The sequence below is a fragment of the Planococcus citri genome, chromosome 3, assembly GCF_950023065.1.
Source record: "Planococcus citri chromosome 3, ihPlaCitr1.1, whole genome shotgun sequence".
Taxonomy (NCBI): Eukaryota; Metazoa; Arthropoda; class Insecta; order Hemiptera; family Pseudococcidae; genus Planococcus; species Planococcus citri.
The window spans coordinates 22,407,967-22,431,513 of record NC_088679.1 but is presented as its reverse complement, the minus strand read 5'-3'; the positions used below and the strand labels follow the sequence as shown (position 1 = coordinate 22,431,513).

The 23,547-nt window shown below is 34.8% G+C and overlaps 1 protein-coding gene across 4 annotated transcripts in view; it reads right to left on the bottom strand.

Annotated features, from left to right (window-relative positions):
• cpx (complexin) overlaps positions 1–23,547 on the bottom strand; it is a 478,766-nt gene that overhangs the window by 344,441 nt on the left and 110,778 nt on the right. For all 4 annotated transcript variants that reach the window (XM_065358572.1, XM_065358569.1, XM_065358571.1 and 1 more), the window contains exon 2: positions 21,872–21,998. The gene's annotated coding sequence lies outside the window, so the exon portion shown is untranslated. The remainder of the gene's footprint in view (positions 1–21,871; positions 21,999–23,547) is intronic.

The window sequence follows — 23,547 nt, the reverse complement described above, 5'->3', positions numbered from 1 at the left end:
ACAAACTATGCTCTAACAGGCACAAAAAATTAAGGCAGACCTCTGATATACTCGTACTACCATGCCTGGTGTGTCGGTGAGAGATATTAAGGAGATCCATGTTGGTAACACTGGGATATTCGTGAGTATCTGGTCTTGGACCAGGATGTGAGCGAATATCCTCATCAGTTAGCTATCCTGGGTCGACACTGAATACTAATTTGCGGGCAAATTGTACATACTTATATTACCTCCTCTTAAGCATATTCGTTTATGTAGTACTTTCATTAGTGTTAAGGTGATTGTTATAACTCGATAGTATAAATCAGTTGTGTATTAAATTGTATCTTTCTTTTTCCCTTTGTGGATTGTGTAACACAACATTTTGAGTAAGTCATTGTATGTGATCTAATCAGGTAGAGCTAACTGAGCCCCTAGCGGACGTGTTCCCTTTCAGGTGAACAATTCCAAGAGTCTCTTAACGTGGTATTTCCCATCATTATCTATTACCCACACCTGCAACTAGAACCTTGGATTATCTCTCATTGGCGCCCAACGTGGGGCGCCAATGAAAGCGATTGGTACATACATCAGCGAGGGAGGGAGGGGGGTTGGTTCAAAAAATATATAAATTCAACATTTGAAATCAACACCAAACTTTGGGTCACACAAATTATTCAATTTTTTTTCAAGTTGGAGACCAGGGCTTGCAAACTGAAACCAAAACTGAAACCAACCCCCCCAAAAACTGATTGAAATTGCTCAAAACTGAAACCAAACCCGAAACCAGGAGTGTTATTTTCCCACAACTGAAACCAAAACCGAAACAGCTGGGAGCGTTATTTTCTCAAATTCAAAACCGAAACTAATAGTGTAACCGATTGAAAACTGAATTGGTTTTGGTTTTGCAATTTTTCAGGTAATTAGCCTAATTAATACTGCATTTTTGGTAAAAATAAAGTAAAAACTGATGCTAAAGGTGAAAAGGCCTGAAAAATGAAAAAGTTGACAAATTTGGTACTGCCAAAGTGCCGCTTTCTAGTCACATACACAAAGTATTTGAAAAAGTGATCACTTTCTTGGCCTTCTTCCCTCTAAAAAATGGAGAAAAAAGGAAAAAACCGAAACCGATTCCTTTGAAATCAAACCGTTTCAGCAAAACTGGAACAAGAGAGATAATATTTCAAAAAACCTAAAGCAAAACCAAAACAAAAACCTTTACTTTTTCAAAAAACATAAAACCGAAACCAAAACCGAGAGTTATATCAATCCGGTTTTCAAGCCCTGTTGGAGACTTTTTATAAAGTTTGAGGACCTTGCATCTGAAAAATGAATTAGAATTTTAAATTAGCACCTGTTCAAAAAAAAATCATGAGTTTTTGGTAAAGTACATACCTTAATATATTACTTTAGTTTTTGGATATTTTTTTGATTTTTTTGAAGTAGGCAAAAATGACCAAAAAATTGGCACCACTGTGTTTTGGAATATTTCCTCAGTTTCAAGAGATACCTTTCAATATTTTGACATGATTGATGTAAAATATTTGCCAAGAAAAAATTTTCAAAGCACAGAATTTATCAAAAAATAAGACCTTTTTTTGGCAATCCACCCTAATATTTACTTATCTATTAACTGTTTTTGAGTTTATGAAAACGAGCTTGAGAAATTTTGATTTTTAAATCAAAAAATTTGATTTATAAAGTCTTGAGTGCGCGTTCAGTGACTTCAAAAACCCCGAAATTTACTTTTTTGTGCATCCTGCTCATTTTTAAAAAAATTAAATTTTTTTCATGATGAAATTTAAAAAAAAATTATAGATTTTAGGGTAGAAATAAAATTTAATATATTCAGCTTTGAGTTCCCTCCTACTCAAATTTCTTAACTTTCGAAGTTTGTTTTTCAAAATTTCGCAAACATATTTCCTCCAAAACCATTTTCGTTTCATGTAGCTTCAAATTTAGATGTTGAAACAAGAAAATATATTGAGCTTCTTCTTTTACCTTGGGAGGAGAAGCGAGGGTCAAAATTGAATATGACCCAGGTAATTTTGTCAAGAACATAAAAATTGAACATTTTATTGGAAGATCCAGAACATCTGTAGGTAAACAACCACAGATGAACTCAAGGTGTGAAAAATCAGGTACAGTAAAGCGAATTTTGGCATCCAAACTGAATTCGATCCAATTTGCATTTTCAACAGTGAAATAAAATTCATCTATTAAATTTTTGTTCGATTAGACTTACGGATTATGAAATGCTCTTCTAAAGTACATTATATATTTTTCTTACTCATCCTCAGTCTGTTGCCACAAAACAGATCTTTGGTACGGGACACCCTGTATAAAATATACTCGATGATTACACGTTTAAAGAACATCTTATTAGGCGACGTTTTTTCATTTTTTTCCACCAACAACGACTCAATACGAGGTACCAGAGCACGTATTTATTTTACAAATTTCGTCGACAAAACGCATACCTTTAGAAGAGGGTACCAGCGGAGGATATTTTTATAACTTTATGGTAAATAGTACGATACGGGAGTTGGAATTTTCCCTACGTGAGAACAAAAGATACGTCAAAGCGAATAGATAGTTCCGCCGCGGTGCAACGTCGACGACGACGTCGGCGTCGTGTCTAAAACTTACGCGAAAACATGGCCGTGATTAATGAACTTACAACTTTAGCCACGATGAGAAGTCAAAAACAGAAGACAAAAATGCCGGCGGAACTATCGACACCGGTATGTCGAAAACAAGACTAATATGTTGGTTGGTTCGTTTAAAAAAAAAATTACCTATTCAGTGTAGGTATATATTCTGAATGTTATGAAACTTATACACACGCCTACTGTAATATGCAACCTATTTTCCACTCTGCCAAACGTTATACGACTAAGAAGTTGGCTTTTTAATTACCAGCTTCGAATTAATTTACTAGGGATAGGCTGGTGTGCTTTTTTCTCTCGCACGAAGCTCGCCACGATTAGCGAAGTAATTAGGTTGCTTGTGTAATTAAGGCGTTCGATGATGGCGCCAAACTATGATTATGAAATTAGTCGCGGATAATGAATTTCGGTGCCATGGGTGCTAAAATAATATCGCAAGGGTTTACCACCCTCGAGTGCAACGTGGTTTTTAGCGTCATGGGGTAATCAGTCTGGAAACGTATATCTTCGATAAATTATTACTCGTCGTGGTCATTTAATCGAGTTAAACTTATTTTCTTCGCGTAATACCATGAATTAAAGCTGATGAGCGAATCCCTGCTTTATGGGAAACGTACCACTATGGTTGTATTGATTGAGCACCATCAGAAATAGGGATTGTGAAGCAATAAATTATTACTTGGTAATTTTTATTTAGGGCTGAGTAGATGGAAAAAATGGACATCTTTCCACTTCAAGATACTAATTTTGTCGCTCGATAAACTTGAAAGCATTGAACTTTTGGAACATGATGATGATGGTGAATGTGAAATAATGTCAGTCTAGTAGCCTAGTTGTGAAATTTCAAGTTTGATCAAAATCGGTTCAACCGTTCCTAAAAAATTAAATGTTTAAAAATTCAATTTTTAATGAATTTGTGTGCCAAGTCATTACTTGTTTCCAAGTTTATCAAGCGACAACATGTTTTTTCATTTCTTAAAACTAATTACCTTGGCACCTAGAATACGGCTGAACCGATTTCGATGAAACTTGAAATCTCACAAAGCCTCCGTCCATTCCTAACGAATCGTTTATCAACTTTAGTGGATCCAATTTCAAACGAATTGTGTGCGTATAAATTGATTCATTTCTCAGTGAATTTTTCGTGAGAGTATTAATTCATCTAAGGGAATCATTCGTGAACGAATTGATTAATTTTTTGAAAGAACCATTCGCTAACGAATTGATCGATTCTTCAATTCAATTAATCAATTTTGTTCGCGAATGATTCACCAACGATTATTCAATTCGTTCGTGAATGATTCACCAAAAACTAAGTGAATGAATCAATTTGTTCGCGAACGAGTCACTTATACAAATCAATTCTTTCTCGACTGATTCGCCAAAAATTATTCAATTCGGTCGCCAATTCGTTCGCGAATTATTCACCAAAAATTATTCAATTGGTTTGCGAATGATTCACCAAAATTTATTCAATTCGTTCACGAATGATTCACCAAAAATTATTCAATTCGTTCGTGAATGATTCACCAATAATTATTCGATTCGTTTGTGAATGATTCACAAAAATTAGGTAAATGAATTGATTCGTTTGCGAACGAGTCATTTATATGAATCAATTCGTTCACGAATGATTTGCCAAAAATTGTTCAATTCGTTCGCGAAAGATTCCCCAAAAATCATTCGATTAGTTGGCGAATGATTCACCAAAGATTATTCAATTTGTTCGTGAATGATTCACTAAAAATTAAGTGAATGAATCCGTTCGTTCACAAATAATTCGCCAAAATTTATTCAATTCGTTCGCGAATGATTCACCAAAAATTATTCAATTCGTTCGTGAATGATTCGACAAAAATTATTCGATTCGTTCGTGAATGATTCACCAAAAAGTAGGTAAATGAATCGATTCGTTTGCAAACGAATCACTTATACAAATCAATTCGTTCACGAATGATTCGCCAAAAATTATTCAAGTCGTTCACGAATGATTCACCAAAAATTATTCAATTCGTTCGCGAATGATTCACCAAAAATTATTCAATTCGTTCGTGAATGATTCACCAAAAATTAGGTAAATGAATCGATTCGTTTGCGAACGAGTCACTTATACAAATCAATTCGTTCACGAATGATTCACCAAAAATTATTCAATTCGTTCGCGAATGATTCACCTAGAAATCGATCAATTTGTTTAATTGCCAATCAGTTGTGAATGATTCGATTCGATTCAATTCGATTCACTTGGCTTGAAAACAGATCAATTCCCATACAACAGTTTCACAAAAACCGAATCAACCGTAAATTAATTAATCCATTTGCGAATGATTCACCGAGAAATCAATTACTTTATTTAATCACCAGTCGTTCGTGAATGATTCGATTTGATTTTAAACAGATGAATGGCTAAGTATAGGTACAAATCTTTCAAAAAAAGTGACTCAAAAGTCAGCAGATTTTAACCAAATTCACCGGAGATCATCCTTTCAAAAAATTTCAGCTCGGGAGGTTGCTCTGGGATCTCCAAAAAGCGTAGTAGAATTTTCAAATCTTCTTTGTTTGGAAAATTATTCAATTTTAAGCCTCGAGTTTTTTCTTCATTTTTTTCTTGGTTTTTTTTTTCCAGATCAATCACTGAATTTTACGAATATCTATACTCGTATTTGGAAACCACAGTCCATAAATACAGGAATAAGAAATGATTATACTGATATCTGTATTTCCCAGACCCTTCTTCCTCGTTCTTAACTTAGTTCTGGTACGCTTTAAAGTTCATCCAGTCCTTGTTCCTCATTTGCCTTTCACGAAATGATCGCACTACTGGTATACTCTGGTGTGAAATATGTTGCCTAACCCAATACCTTGTTTCAGTATTTTGCTGGTGTTAATAATTTTGCATACCCAGTTTGCCGTAAATACGACAAAAAAGTCGAACACAGATTATCTCAACGGATTGAATAATTTTCAAGTTCGCACTTTTGGGTGCTGTAATTGTGGTTAGTTATCAAATTTATTAATTTACTTTTATTTTCAGAGTACACTGAATGAAGACATGACTTGAAGAAAAATTGGACCAAGATACCGATAATGTAAGTTAAAAAATGATTTTCACGCAAATATACTCATCTACATAATTATGTAAGTATTCATGTTTGACACATACGATTCTTAGAATGCACGCATAACCGTCTTAAATTTAGAACACAATCGCGAATGAAATAAAGGGCGTAGGTAATTCGATCGATCTCACACTGAAAAACATATTTCCGTCGACAGAATTGTATAAGAGCAAAAGGTGAAATTGAAACTGAAGTGCCCCACACGGAGGTCTATCTACGTGTATATTTAGAACGTTTATCAACAATACGAGGATATTGATTTTGTCGACTACACAATTAAGCACAACAAACTACACCATAAAGTAAGTATAAAATAACAATTAAAAGCGGATGAGATTTCACCACGACGGGTAACTTGGGAATCGTCGAACGAAAGAAATGAGAGAGCGAGTTTTCATCGGCGAGATTTTGAAAATTCGCGAATACAAGTAATTCCAACTGTGGTAGTATTTCATCGCGGAAAGCAGAAATATCTGACGGATGAAATTTCAATATGTTGCCGGCAAATGGCGTATAAAAATGAGAAAAAAGAGGGATGCGAAACAAGATGAATAAAATGTTAGCATATTTTCCAAAAAAAAAAAAAAAAACATAACTCTAAATATGAAAACGAGACTATATAAGTAGATGAGAGGGCACGACGAAGGGTGTAAAAATTACATCGTATCGTAAAATGGTCGTAAATTTTAATCCTGTAAAAAGCTACTCACGTGAGTATTGGAGGGAGGTAGATGGGGCTGTGTAGTCTGGCGTATGCAGTATTATCGTAATAGGAAAAATATTCGAAAATCCCTTATACTACTCGTACATGGTGGCGTTTTTATCATTATGGAGAGAAAATGTTGGAAACAGATAGGCAAGAGGTATGTGAACGCGAACGATGAAGCTGGCAAAGATGAAAATATTGTAGGAGAAGGAATTTTGTAGGGCACGTTTTAAAATGTGTAGGTACTCTTGGCGTCCATCGTTTATACGATCATATATATCTAAGGAAAAGGTAAAGGTTTTCCTTAGTGGCAGTAAAGGATCAATAATTTACCGTGTCTTCGTTATAATACGCCATATAACTACACATCCGCACGCAACGTAATGCCATATTTGTAGACCGTTTTTCTGGACTTGACTTACATTTTAGCTGACGTAAAATCCACCAACATCGTATACCGTTCACCGATTACATTACTCTGTGTATTTTTAACACCTGCTTTACTCTTCTCCACGTCCTTTTTCCCTACGTTTATTTCATTTTGGCTGTATGGTTGGTAAAGGTACTCGTATGTACGTTGTGGCGTTATGAACATAAAGGACAAGTTCACTTATTAATCACCTGCGTGCCTCGGTGACGTCACCGTACGCGACCAAAAGAAACCCCTGAAATTCCTACCGATACCGGTTACCGTTAATCTTGGTCTTAATGGATTTTTTTCATTCTGCTTGACATTTTTAACTACATTATGCGCGACCGAATCACGTCACGTGTTTATTATGCCGACGAATAGCCCGAGTACTACGAGTAAATCCGCAAAAATGTCGAAACATTTGCTCGGACTGGGACGGGAGGGTGTTGAAAACGACTGTGTAGAGAAAATTGGAGAGGCTAGACGAGGCGTGAGGCGCCATTCACGCGATGCATATTACGTATTCGACGTACGAAGCAACGTTGCATTTGCGAAGAGAGTGAGAGAGATTTGGCAACGGTGTTTCTTCGATGTGGCGTTATTTTTCATAGACTTTTTTTTACCCTATTGTAACTTTCATTCAACTGTGAATGAGTGACATGTACAAAGGGTGGTGGATTTTTCATCGGGGTTGTTACTGACCTATAAAATTGGTGTAGAATTGAGTATTTTTTTTTCTTTTTCAAAAGTGGTGTGTATTTCGAATGTCGTTGTGTTCTTGATTTTCTGGATTTTTTGAACGGTTGCAGAAATTATTCCGGTTGAATTGATTGGCTCATGTAAACATTTTGGACACGATGTAGGTACTCAATATTGTGTAATTGTAAATTTATGGCCTTATGGGTATCAATTAAAATCCATATTTTGGATGACTGCTTGGCCAGTTTTCGAGACACCTGGCTATATTTATACTAACTGATGCGATGGTAAAAAAGGGTAGCTCATAAATTTATGGAATTTATTATTATTTTTTTTGCTCGTTACTTTTAAACTCGGTTTTATAGTTCAACTTTCCACAACGTTACGTTGAAAAATTCAAGATCATAATGGTACTTTATACTTGGAGTTAATTAAAACTTACCCCAGTGCTGTATTTAAGATGAAAATTTATATACACTTGAAAGAGATAAGTACTATATGATATACGATAGCCCAGAGGTGAATTTTTTCCATCGTTGCGAATCAAAGCTCATGCAAAAAAAAACGTTTACTCTATTGGGAGCTCGATAAGGGCTCGAAATTAAATCGTTCTGGGACGAAATACTCATTTTAATACCTATCTATTATTTTATAACTGGAATGTACTCTAAATGAAGTTTTATTTTTGAAGAGAAATTGTCTCAAATGTTTCAATATTTTTCAAGAAAATAGAAATATTTTTGTTGGTGGACTGGTTTTTTTTTTTTTTTTTTCTGAATAGAAAATGGATTGGCCACTGACTAGCAGTTTATACCTACCTACTGATAAAAGAGGGAGATCATTTTTGCAGTATTGAAAAATTGCTCTGATTTTGATTTTAATGAACATTCATCACTGAAGAAGTCTCAGCCAGTGTCTTTGATCGTGAATGAAATTTTTTTTTGAGTATCACCCCAAATAATTGTCGCTATATTTTTGTTTTCTTAAGAGATTGGCTGGCTTAAATTTCATGTGCTGAGATTTATTGTTTCTCTAATATTGGAAAACCTTTGAAAATCAAATTGGTAAAAAAAAAACTCAAAATTTTTCGTTTAATGTAGGTAGTTTGTTTTGTTCATGCCTTTTACCCCCATAGTCATGAAATGAACCCCAATTTTGGGAAATCGATATTTTTTATTTTGAATTGAATTTTTTTCAGTCAGTCGCTGAAGTATGTATTAGGAACGTATGCAATGTGTACTTACTTTAATTTGGAATTTCAACTAATTTTTGGTCGAATCGATGCCAAAAATTTCAAATAGAATGTACTTAATAATTTGTAGTTCCTTTCAATGTCAATGATGAGAAGAAAATTGATGCAAAATTTCTTCCACGTTTTGACTTCAGGAAGTATTGAACCCCTCCAAGTGCACTTCCAGAGTAGGCAGGTACTCTTTAAATACATGTACATGCTAAATTTCAGTCCCTAAATTATTTCAAGAACTCTTTAAGTCATGACACAACGTCCAAAGCCGCTAAAAAAGACGTAGGTAACAGACATTTTTTTTCATTTTTACTTTTTTCAACTTTTTTTTTCAACTGAAGAATGTTTTGGCCAAATGCCTCCTCTCTGAGATACAAGTAATCTAGAAAAGTCTCCATATAGTGGAAACTTTGAAAGCACTGAAATGTGATATATCGCACCTCGGGAGTAATAAGGTCACATCTAAAAAAAAATTGATTTTGATGTTTTTGCATTTTTGGGGTTTGCATGACCCCCTGCAACCAAAAATAACACTTTGAGTCGGGTATGCTGCTTAGATCATGTAAAAAATGCAAAGGGCCTAACTCAAAATTTCTACAACATTGCAAGTTGTTTGGAGTTATAAGGTCACATCTCAAAAAACTCCTCTTTCTTTGAGTAAAATTCGCACATACAAAGTGTCAGAAAACAGTTTTGATAGTTTTGAACGTTTTTAAGATGTAAAATAATCACAAGGAGTGTATTTTTGGTAGGTTTGTTCCAAAACAAAAAATTTTTAAAATAGAACATTTTTCAGGAAAATTAATTTGCATATATATTGAAATTTTAGTTTTTTGAGAAAAACTCAAAAACTAAGCACTCTAGAAAAAAACTAACGACATTATGTCGTTTGGAAATTTAATTTTCTACAATTTTGTTATCATGAAATTTTTTTTGGACGCTTTTTTCCTCCTCCAGATCACTTTTCATGAAAGGTTATAACTGTTTTCCAAAAATTGAAATATTTTCTCTTTAAGAGTTTATTTTTCAAAATATTCTTATGCTAAATGAAGGTAGGATACCCAATCTTCAAAATGACATGCTATTCATTCCTCACAATTGATTATAAGTTGATGAAAATAATGAATCAAGTTTTTAAAAAAAAAGAAAATCACTCTCCTGTATTTCACTTTTTTGAGATGTGACCTTATTACTCCCGAGGTGCGATATGTAGTACCATGCCTTAAGTGTCTACTTGAGAGATATTATGGAGATCCATGTTGGTCGTCATCGTTGTGGTTCCATATTCATTACAGGACATTGGAAATCGCATTAAGTGGTACCCTAACAGGGTGAGGCAAATGCCTATATGCCACTGCGATTATTCTAGGGAATCGACATTTTTTGAGCTAACACGTAGTAGTTTCCCGTTGCTTTCTACGCTATCTACAAAGTAGCTCATACATCGCTAGCCGGGTTTTTACAACCCTGAGTTCAGTAATCACTGCTACCTATAGGTGCTCAACCAGTTACAGCTTTTTGATACTGGCAACCGATTGCGTGCATTTCTGTTGCCTCTGCTGTTCTGGTGCTCGGAGCTTAATGTGTAATAGATGTTAAATGCACTACAATATATACATTACACGTTAACGCCTGTGTCTCTTCTCTAGCATGATCTGAACCCACAACCTCTTGTTCAGAAAGCAGTGACTCAACCCACTGCGCCACTGAGCGCCCATGTTGGTAACACTGGGATGTTCACAAGTACCTGGTCCTGGACCAGGATGCAAGCAAATATCTTCTTCAGTTAGCTATCCCGGGTCGACACTGAATACTAATTCGCGGACAAATTGTACTATTAGTAATTTCCCTTATGCTCATTCGGTCGAGTTGATCTTTCATTAGAAGTTAAGGTGTTAGTTATAACTTGTGAAGTATTAATTCGTTGTGTATTAAGTTGAATCGTTCTTGTTCCCTTTGTGGCTTGTGTTATACATCATTTCGAGTAAGTTTTTGTGTATTTATTCCTAGTGGTATATTACAGTAGAGCTAGCTGAGCCCTACGTTGGGCGCCAATGAGAGATAATCTAAGGTTCGGGCTGAGGGTCCAAGGATTAAGTGATGCTGTTGGGATATTCCTTGTATAGAGGCCCCTAGCGGGCATGTTCCCTAAAATTATCAACCTTGCCTCAAATTATTGAAAATTGACTTTTGAACCATATGTTCCATAAAATGACCAACCTTGCCTCAAATTATTGAAAATTGACTTTGGAACCATGAAAGTGATTTCATGTATGACCTCACTCAAAATATCAGAACGTTGACGTGTTTATAATGCCCAGTTGAGGATTCCTTTACTTTAAGGAAATGAGACTAAAAAGCCAACTTTTTGGTCCAATTTCTCCAAGAGACTTTTGCATGATGATATTTTCCTCCTTCCCCTCCCACAACTCTCTGATATGGACTCATACTTACTAGATAGTTATGTTTCATAAAAAAAGAAATCGGAGAAGAAATTACAATTGGACAAATTAATTTCTAAAAAGTAAGTATTAGGAAGGTTAAAATACATTATTTAAATTGATAATAATTTGTCTAAAACACAGCAACATTTCCTTCCCGAGACCTGACGCATAGTCTAGCATTTATTTTCAATTCGGTAAATTTCGAATGTCGATCGTTCAAACGTAAAGGAAATAAACAGAATTACCTGATGAATAATTTTAGATTATAGATCAAGGTTATATGATTGGCCATCATTATAGCTATTATTTGGTCAATGGAGTTACTTACGTACCTATGGTACCTAATTTTTTCATCATCGATGTTGACATCGAATAAAAGATGCCCTCGTTAATAAAGAAATGATAGGGTATAAGCGATCTTTAATTGAACCACTTGAAAGAAAATTGTCGGGTAAATGATGGAATTTCTCCATTATTGACGTCTCGCGTCTCTACACGGCAACGCACCGTACGAGTACATGCACAATAAAGCGACTGAACGAGTAGAAGGAAGTAAAGGAGGAGAAGAACAAGGAGGAACATTTTATATAAAAATTCCATTTCGTCGAACAGTTGAATGGCTGTTGTCATTATTATTTTCTTTTCTGTATACGCAGCGTAAATTTTGACGTAATGAAATTCATTCTGTACGCGATGCGGTGGCATTATATTGGAAAGTTTTCCACTTTTTGTGAGATCACGTGTAATGCATCGTAGACGATGACGATGTCGACGTCGACGACGACGACGACGTGTACAATATAAAAGCGTATGTTCGAGAATAATAGGGGATGAGAAAATCGTATGCATTATAGAGTAGATTGTAGTATATGTAGAGGTTTCGTACTTGGTACTGCAATGAGCATATGTAGCATAGCACACGTATCATATTAAGCATCTGGGTAACTCGATGCTATAAAACGCGATAATGTGCGGTGTAATGATGACTGAGTAAGAAGAGGTGGGAATCGAGTTCGAGATACGAGTGCCTAACTATTGAAATAACATTTTAGAGAAATTATTACTGGTGTAGGTGGATGGGTATGATGAATAAATGAAAAGCACCGTATTGCGGTGTTGATTAAGAAGACTTGCCAAATACCTAACTACCCGTATTGCAGAACGCTGCAAGTCGTCGTCGTCGCTGCGGATGCCGATATTCAGGTAATTATGTTTTCCAACTCGATGGCTAAATGATTCAAAGCATTGAGGTTTTTCAGCTGCGATGTGCCCTTTAATATACAACTGTGTATTCTGATGGCGTAGGTGCGGGTTTCAACTATTTCTTACAGGTGTATTAAGTAAGAGTTTTCCTCGCTGGTGGAAAGTTTATGTCTTAGGGTACGGAGGAGGGGGTCTTTTGTGGTGGTATTACGCGAAGATGTCAGTTTCGAACTGGAATTACGTAATGTGATGGTCAAGATCTTAAAGCTCTATGCTTTTACGTGACACGTAGATATATTCGGCTGTTAAGACTTTTTCCTATGAATTCGTTGGTAAAAATTTACTTTTGTTAAGAAATTTCAGCAGGATTTTCGGGGTTTAAATTGGATACTTAATACTTATTTTTAGGTAGTTTCAAAGTCGTGTACGAATGTTTTTTTAGCATAAATGTTCATATTGAATTTACCTTCAAAGAATCGTCCACATTGCTTTGTCCTTCTTGCAAGCAGAGAAATTGAAAAAAAACACGTTCTGTTTCGAATTTTCGTTCGTGAATTTTTGGTGGGTTATTCCACTGTGTTTAGAGGTTATCAAACGATGACGAATAACGCAAACTGGGCTTTTTTCGATTTTTTTTGGCGGAGCTGTGAGCCTTCAAAGTTCCCCAAAATGGACGAAAATGGAAAATTTTAGTTTCAAATTGCTCCAGTTGTATGTGTGGTATAGAATTTTGGACTTTTTTTCAAATTGTAGTACTTTGATAGGGTAATTGACAATTAACGTCAAAACCAGTGTTGCCACTTTCAAAAACCTAAAAAAATTGATTTAAAAACTGAGGTCATCAATGCCATCGAGTACTTGAAAATGAACAAAGCTCCAGGACCAGATAAGGTGACAGCTAAGGTCTTCAAAGCTGAAAGCGAAGAAGTCACTCACAGAATCCACAACATATGCAACTTGATATGGCTGAGCAGTGAATGGCTGGAGGACTAGGTATAGTCGACATATGTTACTCTGTACAAAAAAGTATCTCCTGAGAATTGCAAGAACTACAGAACAATCTCTTTGATAAGTCACACCTGCAAAGTACTATTGAAGATTATGTACAACATGTTATACTCACTCATGCACAGTCAAATCCCTCCAGAACAAGCAGGATTTGTGTGAGGAAGATGAACTAGGGAGCAGATCCTCAACCTTAGGCTGCTAATTGAGAAAGCACACAAATACAATGTGAGTACTGTGCTGTGTCTTGTAGATTGCAAGAAAGCTTTTGACTGCGTACAATGGCAAAAACTGTGGAGAATTTTACTCGAGATGGGTGCCTCAATACATCAGCTGTAGCTGATAAAACAGTTATACGAGGGGAGCATGGCAAATGCCCGAATCAACAGAGAGACAATGTTGGAGAAATTCTACCCAGAGAGAGGAGTACAACAGGGCTGCATTCTATCCCCACTCCTGTTTAATCTGTATGTAGAATATATAATTTGTGAAACGTTGCAGCTAATTGTATCAGAAAGCACCAATGACAACGGCTTAGGCGAGTGGCAGGGAGGAGTATCAATTGGAGGTGTATGAATGTCAAACCTTCAGTATGCATGCCGACGACTCCACTCTCATCACCACAAGTGTCGAATATATGACCAGTTTTCTGAAATGTCTGAAAGAGGCCATTGCAAAATATGGCTTGCTGATAAATAAAGCAAAGATGAAGATCGTGATTGTGAACCTGCCTGAGAACAACTTGTCTGAAATGCAGGAAAATGAGGGCATCGAAGTTGTGAGTCAGTTTATATACCTGGGATCCACTCAGGCTTGTTAACCAGTTTTTAACCATTAACCGTAACTGCAAATTAACCGGTAAATTAACCAGAAAACAAATTAACTGTAACCAAAAAATCTTTTTTTAAAAAAAAATATCACTAACCATAACCGTAACCGTTTTCTGAGATCAAAATAAACCTTAACCATAACCTTAACTGAAAAAATTTCAGAAAAAACTGGTTACAAAATTTTAAAAAAATTGAAAAGTACTGTTTTTTCATTTCTTTTTATCTGAGGTTTTTTTTCCATGTGATTTGTAGTGATTTGAAATTTTAATAAAAAAAAATGATCAAAAGATAAAATAAAAAAACCTGAATAGAAAGTTCAACAAATTTGAAACTATAGTTGCATCATACTCATTAGTCATTAAACTATTAAAGCTCAATCTTAAATGACATTTTAATAATAAGAGATGATAAAGAATTGTTTCTTGAAAAAATTATTAAATTTTGAATTCAAATGTCACCAGTTTTCCAATTTTTTAAACTTCAAAATTTCAAACTCCGAGAGAATTTTTGGAAGTTTTCAAATTTTTAACTGTAATTTTAACCATTACCCAAAAAAAATAGTTATCGATAACCGTAACCTGAACCTTAACCGTAACTTTGAAAAATGAATAACCTTAACCATAACCTTTAACCAAAATTTTGAATTTCTTGTTAAATTTTTAACTGTAACCTTAACCGGAAATATTTTTTTTCAGTTAACAAGCCTGGATCCATTATGGATAACAAAGGAGGTAGTGAAGCTGAGATAAGATGCAGAGTGCAGATCACAAGAAGTACCATGTCCCATCTGAAGAAGATATGGTCAGACACAGCAGTGAGCAAGACTCTGAAGATAAGGCTGGTAAATGCTCTGGTTTTCTCTGTGTTTCTCTAAGCTTCAGAAACTTGGACAGTACAAGAGGGAGACAGAAGAAAAATTTGTGTGCTGGAGATGTGGTGCTGGAGGAGAATTCTTTGGATCCCGACAAGGAATACCATTTTTTGTTATAATTTTAAGAGTATGTGAAACATATTGAAAAAATTTCACCACTGTTTTAAATAAAAGCAGAAACCTAAAAAATGAATAAATGTGATGCGCTCTGTGAAATAGGACCACAAGTTGGAAAATAAAATTGTTCAGTACATTAAAATAATCGAATTGTGATGACAAATATCAATTTTCAAGTTTTGTTATATTTTGAAAGAACACACTTCTAAGAACTTGTGTACAAATTTTCAGAGCAAAATATTGGTTAGTTCGTCCATAATTATATGTTATAAAAGCACATATCAGATTTTTAAAAAGGATCACAAGTCAGTAATCACGTTTTGGTGATGTTTTCTGCTCTTTCCTGTTATTTATGTTAGTTTCACAATAAAATTAGTTGTATACCATTAGAAAACCCATTTTTAAAAATGTTTTTGGTGGCTGGGTGACTGTGGTGACAGCTTGGCACACCGGAGGTCGCGGGTTCGAGTACAGCTGCCCGCAAAAATTGTAAAAAAAATGTTTCACTCATTTTTGTTTCAAGTCGTAAGTTTTTGTAAAATTATCATTTTTCACACATTTTTACATTTTTTTTTTCAAATTTCTTGCGTCATTTTCCTACTTTTGTGAGTAATGAATTTATGCATGCCTTGCATAATATCAGAATCATCCATCCATATAACGTAATTTTTTTTTACAGCATTGCATGGTACCCAGGATACAAATATTAAATTTTCAGATCGATATGTAAAGTGGTTTTGAAGTAAAAAAATAATATGTGCTCGTAAACGCAAAAAAACTTTGAACTGATTTTTCTCAAAAAGCATTTTTTCAAAATTAAAACTTTGAGGCGCCGTGTCTCGGGTATTTTTCAACCAATTTTCGATATTTTTATCTCAAAATGTTCGGAATGAAGTCCTCTAATAATTAAGCAAAAAAAATCAATTTCGATTTTTCCAACTTGTGGTCCTGTTTCACAGAGCGCATCACAAATACTTATTTTTGCATTTTTGAAATACCTATTTCACCAATACGTAGACAGACATGTGAAAAATCCCCTCCCCCGCTAATTTTTCAGTGAATTTACGAGAAATACCATTTTTCTGGCTATGATTTTGCAAGTGATACATATTGGAAAAATTTTGCCACTGTTTTAAATAAATGAAAAGAACACCATTTTCATAAAACTTTTTCCTAGAGGTGGTACGGGTGACTATCTGTTTCAACTTTGAGACTCCGTAAATATTTTGTTGTGTACTCGCATCCTTTGGCTACAAAATGATTCCTAATTTTTCAAATTTGGTCCAAAAATTTGGGCTCCAGAATTTTTTTTCTGAATTAACTTTTTTCGTTCCACTTAACCCGATAATGTGATTTCATTTGAATCCCTGGGGGATTGTTCAGTGTTCATGACTCACGAGGCTCCCTCGAATAAATGAAAAGGTGAATCCCAAAAGGGCGAGCCAGTATTTCTTGGGTAGCTTGGAAGACTGAAATAGTTTAATAAACTTTTATTTAGAAAATGAAAATTTAAAAAAAAGAAAACACCAAAAAAAAAAGAGAAATACGAGTAGGTACATTAAATTGTACATCAAGATTCATGTTTTGTACGTTGTGATCGGTATCATCGGCCAACATACGTACTTCGAAAAACTCGCGATTCCAGAGATGCCAAAAGATAAAAACTAATTTCAGAGAAATAATTATCCTCGTACTGGGAGAGGCAGAACAAAATATATTGAGAATCGATTGCTCGTATATTACAAGTAAGTGTTCGTAATGGAGAACAATGAATACGAAAAAAAAATTCTCATTTAAAATATGACACATACGAGTAACCTACAAAAGACTAACCTAGATTCGAGCGAAAATATTGCTCGCTAATACAATGACCTCACCTTCATTCGAACGTTTTGAAAATACACGCGATGCTGCGTTCACCCTGAAAAATACACATAGAGTACAGTGCACGAATTGTAGACTGGCGTGTTGAGTGCAGCCGCGGGGCTGTCGTCAAATAAATCATCGATGATATAAAAACGAAAAAAAAAGAGAGAAAAATACAATATTATAGTAGGTACCCATAGAAAAAAAAATTGTATTAAAATTCTTGAATGAAATTTAATTCATAACACGACTCGACGTATACCGATGAGGTAGGTAAATACACATCAGTTCGCATACACAGTATAGGGGTAGGTGGTAAGGTACGTTCAAGTGCTCTATGGTAGAAAAACAGATGAAGGGGAGGAAGTTTGAAACGAAAACAAGAAATGACAAAAAATCACGCGAGAAATTTTTTTATACTGGCACGACAACGGAGAAATTTTTTACACAGAATCAATCGAATCAAGGCTACGTACAGACGATAAGATAAAGGCAGCAACGTTGACGACGACGCCAGTAAGTATAAAAAAAAAGTAAAGAAAAAGAGATGAAAAAAAAAAGGAAGACGACGGAATGAAATTTCCTTCAACCATCGCGTCGTCTTATAGTATGTAAAAATATGGCGGCTGTAAGCACGAAAGCGAAGTTGTGCGCGCGAGACGATGAAGCAAGACACATAGACATGTATAAGACCAGAGAGAAGGGTTGAATGATGGGACAGTAGAAAAATGCGAATGGAAAAAAAAGGGTAGAAACCTTCTCTTTCAATCTATTATGTAAACAGAAATGTAAACAATTGGAGAATATAGGCCTGCTATATGCGTCGAGACTCGGTGAACGAACGAGCAACGACGAACCGAACGTGGAACGTTACAAAACCAAGAAGAGGCATATTACGAAAATCTTTATAATCTTTTTACTATTCAGCGTAGTAAAGAATTTTTTGCTTGGAAAAATGACTGAAGCTTATTAAAGTAGAAATTTAATCTTAGCATTGTTAAGTTTCCTGACACGGTTTTTTTTCTCTATTATTAATTTCGGTAGTCCGGTTTGACCCACCACTGTGCGATGAAAAATACATCCCTAGTCGACCGTTGGTTATTCGATGTTTAGAGCGTGAATGGCACGGACAATAAAATTGTCTGGGGATTATTCGATGCTGTAATATGGCGGGGTAGGTAGCGTACTTTTTACCTCTACGTCAAACATTGATCAAGCTGATGTCGGTAGTAAGTTGGTTATTATATAAATAACGAGTTTGTTATTAATTTTTTTTTTTCTTCTTCCTTTTTGGTGTATTTTTTTGTGTTGGAAAATTTTTACCGTGTTGTGGACGGTACGCTCCGTTGGTTAGACTTCGGTACCTACTAAAGCCGCCGCAATAACGAAGGTTAGTTTATCATTAAAATGGAAAATGGCTTTTTTTTCTCCTTTCAATTTCTGCCTCGACCTCAAAGATAATAATTCTTGAGCGTTTCAGATCTCAGCAATCGATGGTATTTTCATTTGCCTCGAAAAGATGACGTTTTTTTGATCTTTTTTTCTCGTTGCTTTTTTTGTCGTAAGTACATAGGTATTTTTTTTCGTAAATTGTGAAACATTCGGAAAATATAACGATGGTAGAAGCAGAAAGAAGGGTAGGGTCCTTGTAGTTATTTCGCGAAAAAGCTAATTTATTTGGATGGAATTTTCAAGCAAAAAAGACCAGTGAGGTTATTTTTAATCGCTCGGCCACGAAGTGTTTGTATCACCAGCAATTGGTACGCGTACGAAAATGTTGATATTTCACGCCCAGTTTTATTTTAGAACCTAGTCTGAGAGGTGGTAAACCAATTTGAGCTATTTTTTTCGTATTTTAAGCTGGAAAATCTGAAAAAGCTGAGTTGTAGTTTGAATTTGATGCTCCCAAAAACATTACGAATGATTTGCTTCGAGATGGTGTAATTTTTTCAGGCATTTAGTTGGTAAATCTAGTCAGAAACCTCCCCCTTCCTTTCCTTGACATGGGTATGTTTTTTTGCCCTTGGAGCTCTGCCCGTAATTATGAGTCACGTTGATCCATGTTTACGCTAATTTTTGAAAAGTTTTATATTCAGTTCCTTCCTGAAATTCATCAACTCCTAACACTTTTAGTCAAGTTAACAGCAAAGTTTGACAATTGTAGTCTGACTTTTAGAAACGGATAAAATTGCGATGAATTGTTGACATTTTGTTGAAGTTTTGATCAAACGATGTCAGATTTCAAAAACTTGGAAAAATAAATCGCCTTTGACTTGAAAATGTACAAGATTTTTAGAAGGAGTATTTTCTGAAACCCCATAAGCAAAATTTCAGGTTCCCAAATTGATTTTTCGATTTTTTTCATTTATTTAATTATTTTTTTAGAAACGAAGATTGTAGAGCGAAAATGGTGAAAATTATTCGTAAAACTACATAAATATCAACTCTTCTCTACAAAATTTCTTTATTCCGGTCATTCTGGAGCCTCCAGCACGAGTTTTTACGTCTTCAAAATTTTTAAATTTCTTCAATAAAAAAGTACAAAAATTTATTTGAACAGCTCAAAAATCGAGTTGTGACCTATTATCGACCTGTTTAATGAGTTTATCCACATTTGGACTGATTTCTAGGTGAACTTCTTGATTTCTCCAGAAGACGGGAAAATTTATTCGGACAGCTGAAATCTAATTTTGACTTATTCTTCAACTACATATTGTTTAACGAGTTTATCCACATTTTAGTTGATGTTCTGGTGGATGTTTCAAGTGTTTTTTGTTGGTTTTTTTTTGTCATGATGACAAACAATTAAAAATTGAAATAAAAAAAACACTCCTTAATCGACGTATCCGTCTGGAAATGGGGAAAAATGAATAAGCTCGTTAAACAGACAGGTGAAAAATAAGTCACAGCTCAGTTTTCAAGAGCCCAAATTCATTTTCGAGCATTCTGAAGAAATTCAAAAGCGCTAGAAAAATCAAAAATCACGTTGGAGATTCCAGAGTGGCCAAAAAAGTTGAATGTTATCATTTTTACTGAACCAATAAGTAACATGTACAATTAATTAATTTTATTTTTTTAACCATAAATCTCCATTAATAACGAACTTCAATTTTGAAAAATTCGTCAAAAATCGAAAAATCAATTTAGGCAGGGATTCAACTAAGTACATATGCTTGGGTAATTCTCAAAAAAAATGTCAATTTTGATGTGCATAATTTTGAAAAATAAAAATCCTTTTTTTGGAAAATTTCAAGTGGGAATCATTTGTATAGGTGTCCCAGATCTCTTTTCCAGTGTTGGCCTCAATTCAATCCCCCCTCACTGTGGACCCCGGCCCCTCTAAAACAGCGATAATTAGGATTCGACCCTCATCGATGTGTAATACATCGATTGATATGTTTTCGAGGTCGTAGAATTCGAATCTAGAGTTATTTTTTATGTAGAGGTAGAGGGTGGGGCGTGGGGAGAGGAAAATGTCAAATTTTGCTTATATTATCGTGTAATATGTCGATTTATGTTTTTCAGGCCGCAGAGTTCGAATCTGGACTTATTTTTTTGGTAGGGGTAGAGGTGAGGTGTGGGGAGGGAGAAAATGTCAAATTTTGCTTGTATTATTGTGTAATATGTCGACTAGCGCGATAAAAGTACAGCTGTCTGAAATTTGGCCAAGTCGAAGGACAAATGGGCGCTGGACAAGCCGAAGGACAATCTCAACGTTTTTTCGTTTCTAGCCTTACCTACTGGACATTATTCGATTTTTAACACGTAATAAATGTGTACTTATCATGTAGAATAACTTCCCTTTCTCAATTATCGTTTTTGGCGGGTTCATCAGGGTAAATAAAAAGGCAAGCCGAAGGACACCGATTTTGCGAAATATCATATTTTCATAGACAAGTACGATCAGAACGAGCCATTGCGTAGGTTTTGAAAATAACATTGCAGGCTAACATTTTTATGAGGACAATGAACCAGTGCAGCCACTCGCCAGAAAAAAATGTTGGATTGGGAAGCTACCAAAAATAATTGAAAATTGCTCTAAAATTTGCGGAAAAAGTGTGTGACAGTTTTCAAATCTGAAATGTGAGCTTCCTATGGACTTATTCCAATTGCAATTTGCACAATAATGGACCTTCGTGTTCTATGATAATGAGAATGTGTCAATTTTTCCCCCAAAAAATGAAGTTCATGACACTTTATAGCATTCATTTTCAAAAACATGGCGTGTGACAGCCAAGTCGAAGGATATTTGGGGTATAAAATCGAATGTACACCAATGAAAGGAGGGGCTAAAATTCTCAATACCATATGTGAAATGTGTGGGGGATGATCCTTGAATGGACCAAGAAAAAAATAAAAAATTTCATGCTAAAACCTTTGAGAAATTTGCCATGTACACGATTTTTACCTTTTTTTGAGAACTACCCGCTTGCTCCAAAAATCGCAGTGTCGTCCAATTCGAGGATGAATACCTCGAGAGGTTTTCTGCTTATTGAAAAAAAAAAAAAGGTTTAAGCTCAAAATAGATCACTCATGAAAATTTGGCCGGAATAAAAATTTTTCATTGTTTTTCCTACTCATTTTCATCAAATGTACGGAAGCACAAATTTTTCAATTTATAAAAATGAAAATTGAAACTTTGAAAGCACAAATTTAAAATAGGTACCTAATAAAGTAAGTATTGATAAATTAGAAAAAAATAACTCACCCGATGATTATCGGCTGGCTGCTTATTCGTTTTTATTCTCGTTACAGAACTTTTATTTTTTTATTTGACAAAAATCAGTTTTGACAAAACGCGTAAGTAAATTTTAATTGAGCTTTATTTCAACTTTCTGAAACATAAACAACACATTAAAAATTAGTATCATTATAAAATGACATCGCACATTGATTTTTACTATTGTAGGTAATATTATAGATACATATTCTAGACCTAATATTCCTATAGTAGGTATACCTATTGTGTATTTTATATTTTAACGGAATATGCCAGTAACGAATAAAAAACCGAATGGTAACACTGTTTTGTAAAATTCAACTTTCTTTCTACAATTTCTAAATAACTTTCTCGCGTGTCGCTCGAAACACAGATTTTTCATTTTGCGTTTTTTTTTTTTTTATTCTGCTGCCTCGTTTTGTCGCCGCGATAGGAATCCTATTTACCCATAGAGAAAGTATTCGTAATTTTATTGTTACTTTTTCAACGGAATCTTTCATAAAATACAACTCCAATTCTGCGTTTCCTTTTCGTGCTGGTTCTTTTTAGCGAGTTTCCCGAAGGGAAATCGTCACTATTGGGATTGTTCCAAGTGTTATGGAGAGTAAACTAACGAAAAAAGGTAGGAGGGATGTTTGTGTGAAGAAAATGGCGGAAAGAAGCATATCCTAGTATCGTTTGGATCTTCTGAAAGGTACCTTATACACGTACCTACATTTTCCTCTTCTATTACCGACATTTTCTGAGGGCTACTCTTTTTTCGATTGTACATATCTTATGTGCATAGTAAGTTATCTACGGTTACCTATTTGTATGTTCTGAATAATTTAATGATGACCACATACTTTATGAAATAACTAACATTGCACCCAGTGTTTCCATTTATTTTTTTGAAAAAAAATAAAAAACAAAAACAAACACTAGAGATGAGAAATTCACTAATTTGAGCAGTCTTCGTCGTCGTGCATGCTTTTTTCTCGTCTTGGTGCGTTTTTTTATGTATGTTTTTTACTATCGTTATTTCAAATGCAAGCTGAAAAACTTTCATGCATAAGAAAAACTAACGACGCACATATGTGTATTTTAAAGCAAACATTAAAACGGAATAGCATTTCCGTTTTTTTTTTTCGAGTAAATTTTAAAATACTCGCGGTGAAGTATAAACGCGCCAAAACAACACATTTCACTCGACGACCGACAACGACGAAAAGAAAAATAATTCTCTAAACGAGAATATATTTCTACATTTTGCAGAATTTTCATTCTGGTGAAGGGTGCGACTAGCAGCGATGCGGCGTTATCATTTTAAACATATGAATATATGTTGCAATAATTGCCAAAATACTTGGTTTTCTCACATTTGATTTTCCACTTGAAACGAATCAATGAAGCGAGATTCTAGCAGCACGATCGACAGATAATCTCAACAGGGGAATTTATCGACAAAAGATCTCGAATTTAGGCCAAAAATGAGGAAAAAAAATCAAAATTTCACCAAATTGACCTAGAAAGCTGAATTCAGGATTTCGACCTGCCGAATCGATTGGAAACTTTTTCAAATCGCTTTGAACAGTTCTGGAGCCTCCAGAAGATTTTTGAATCTGAAATTCCCTCTAAATTTTATCAAATGCTGTTATAAAGCCGAAATTCATTCTGCAAACTAA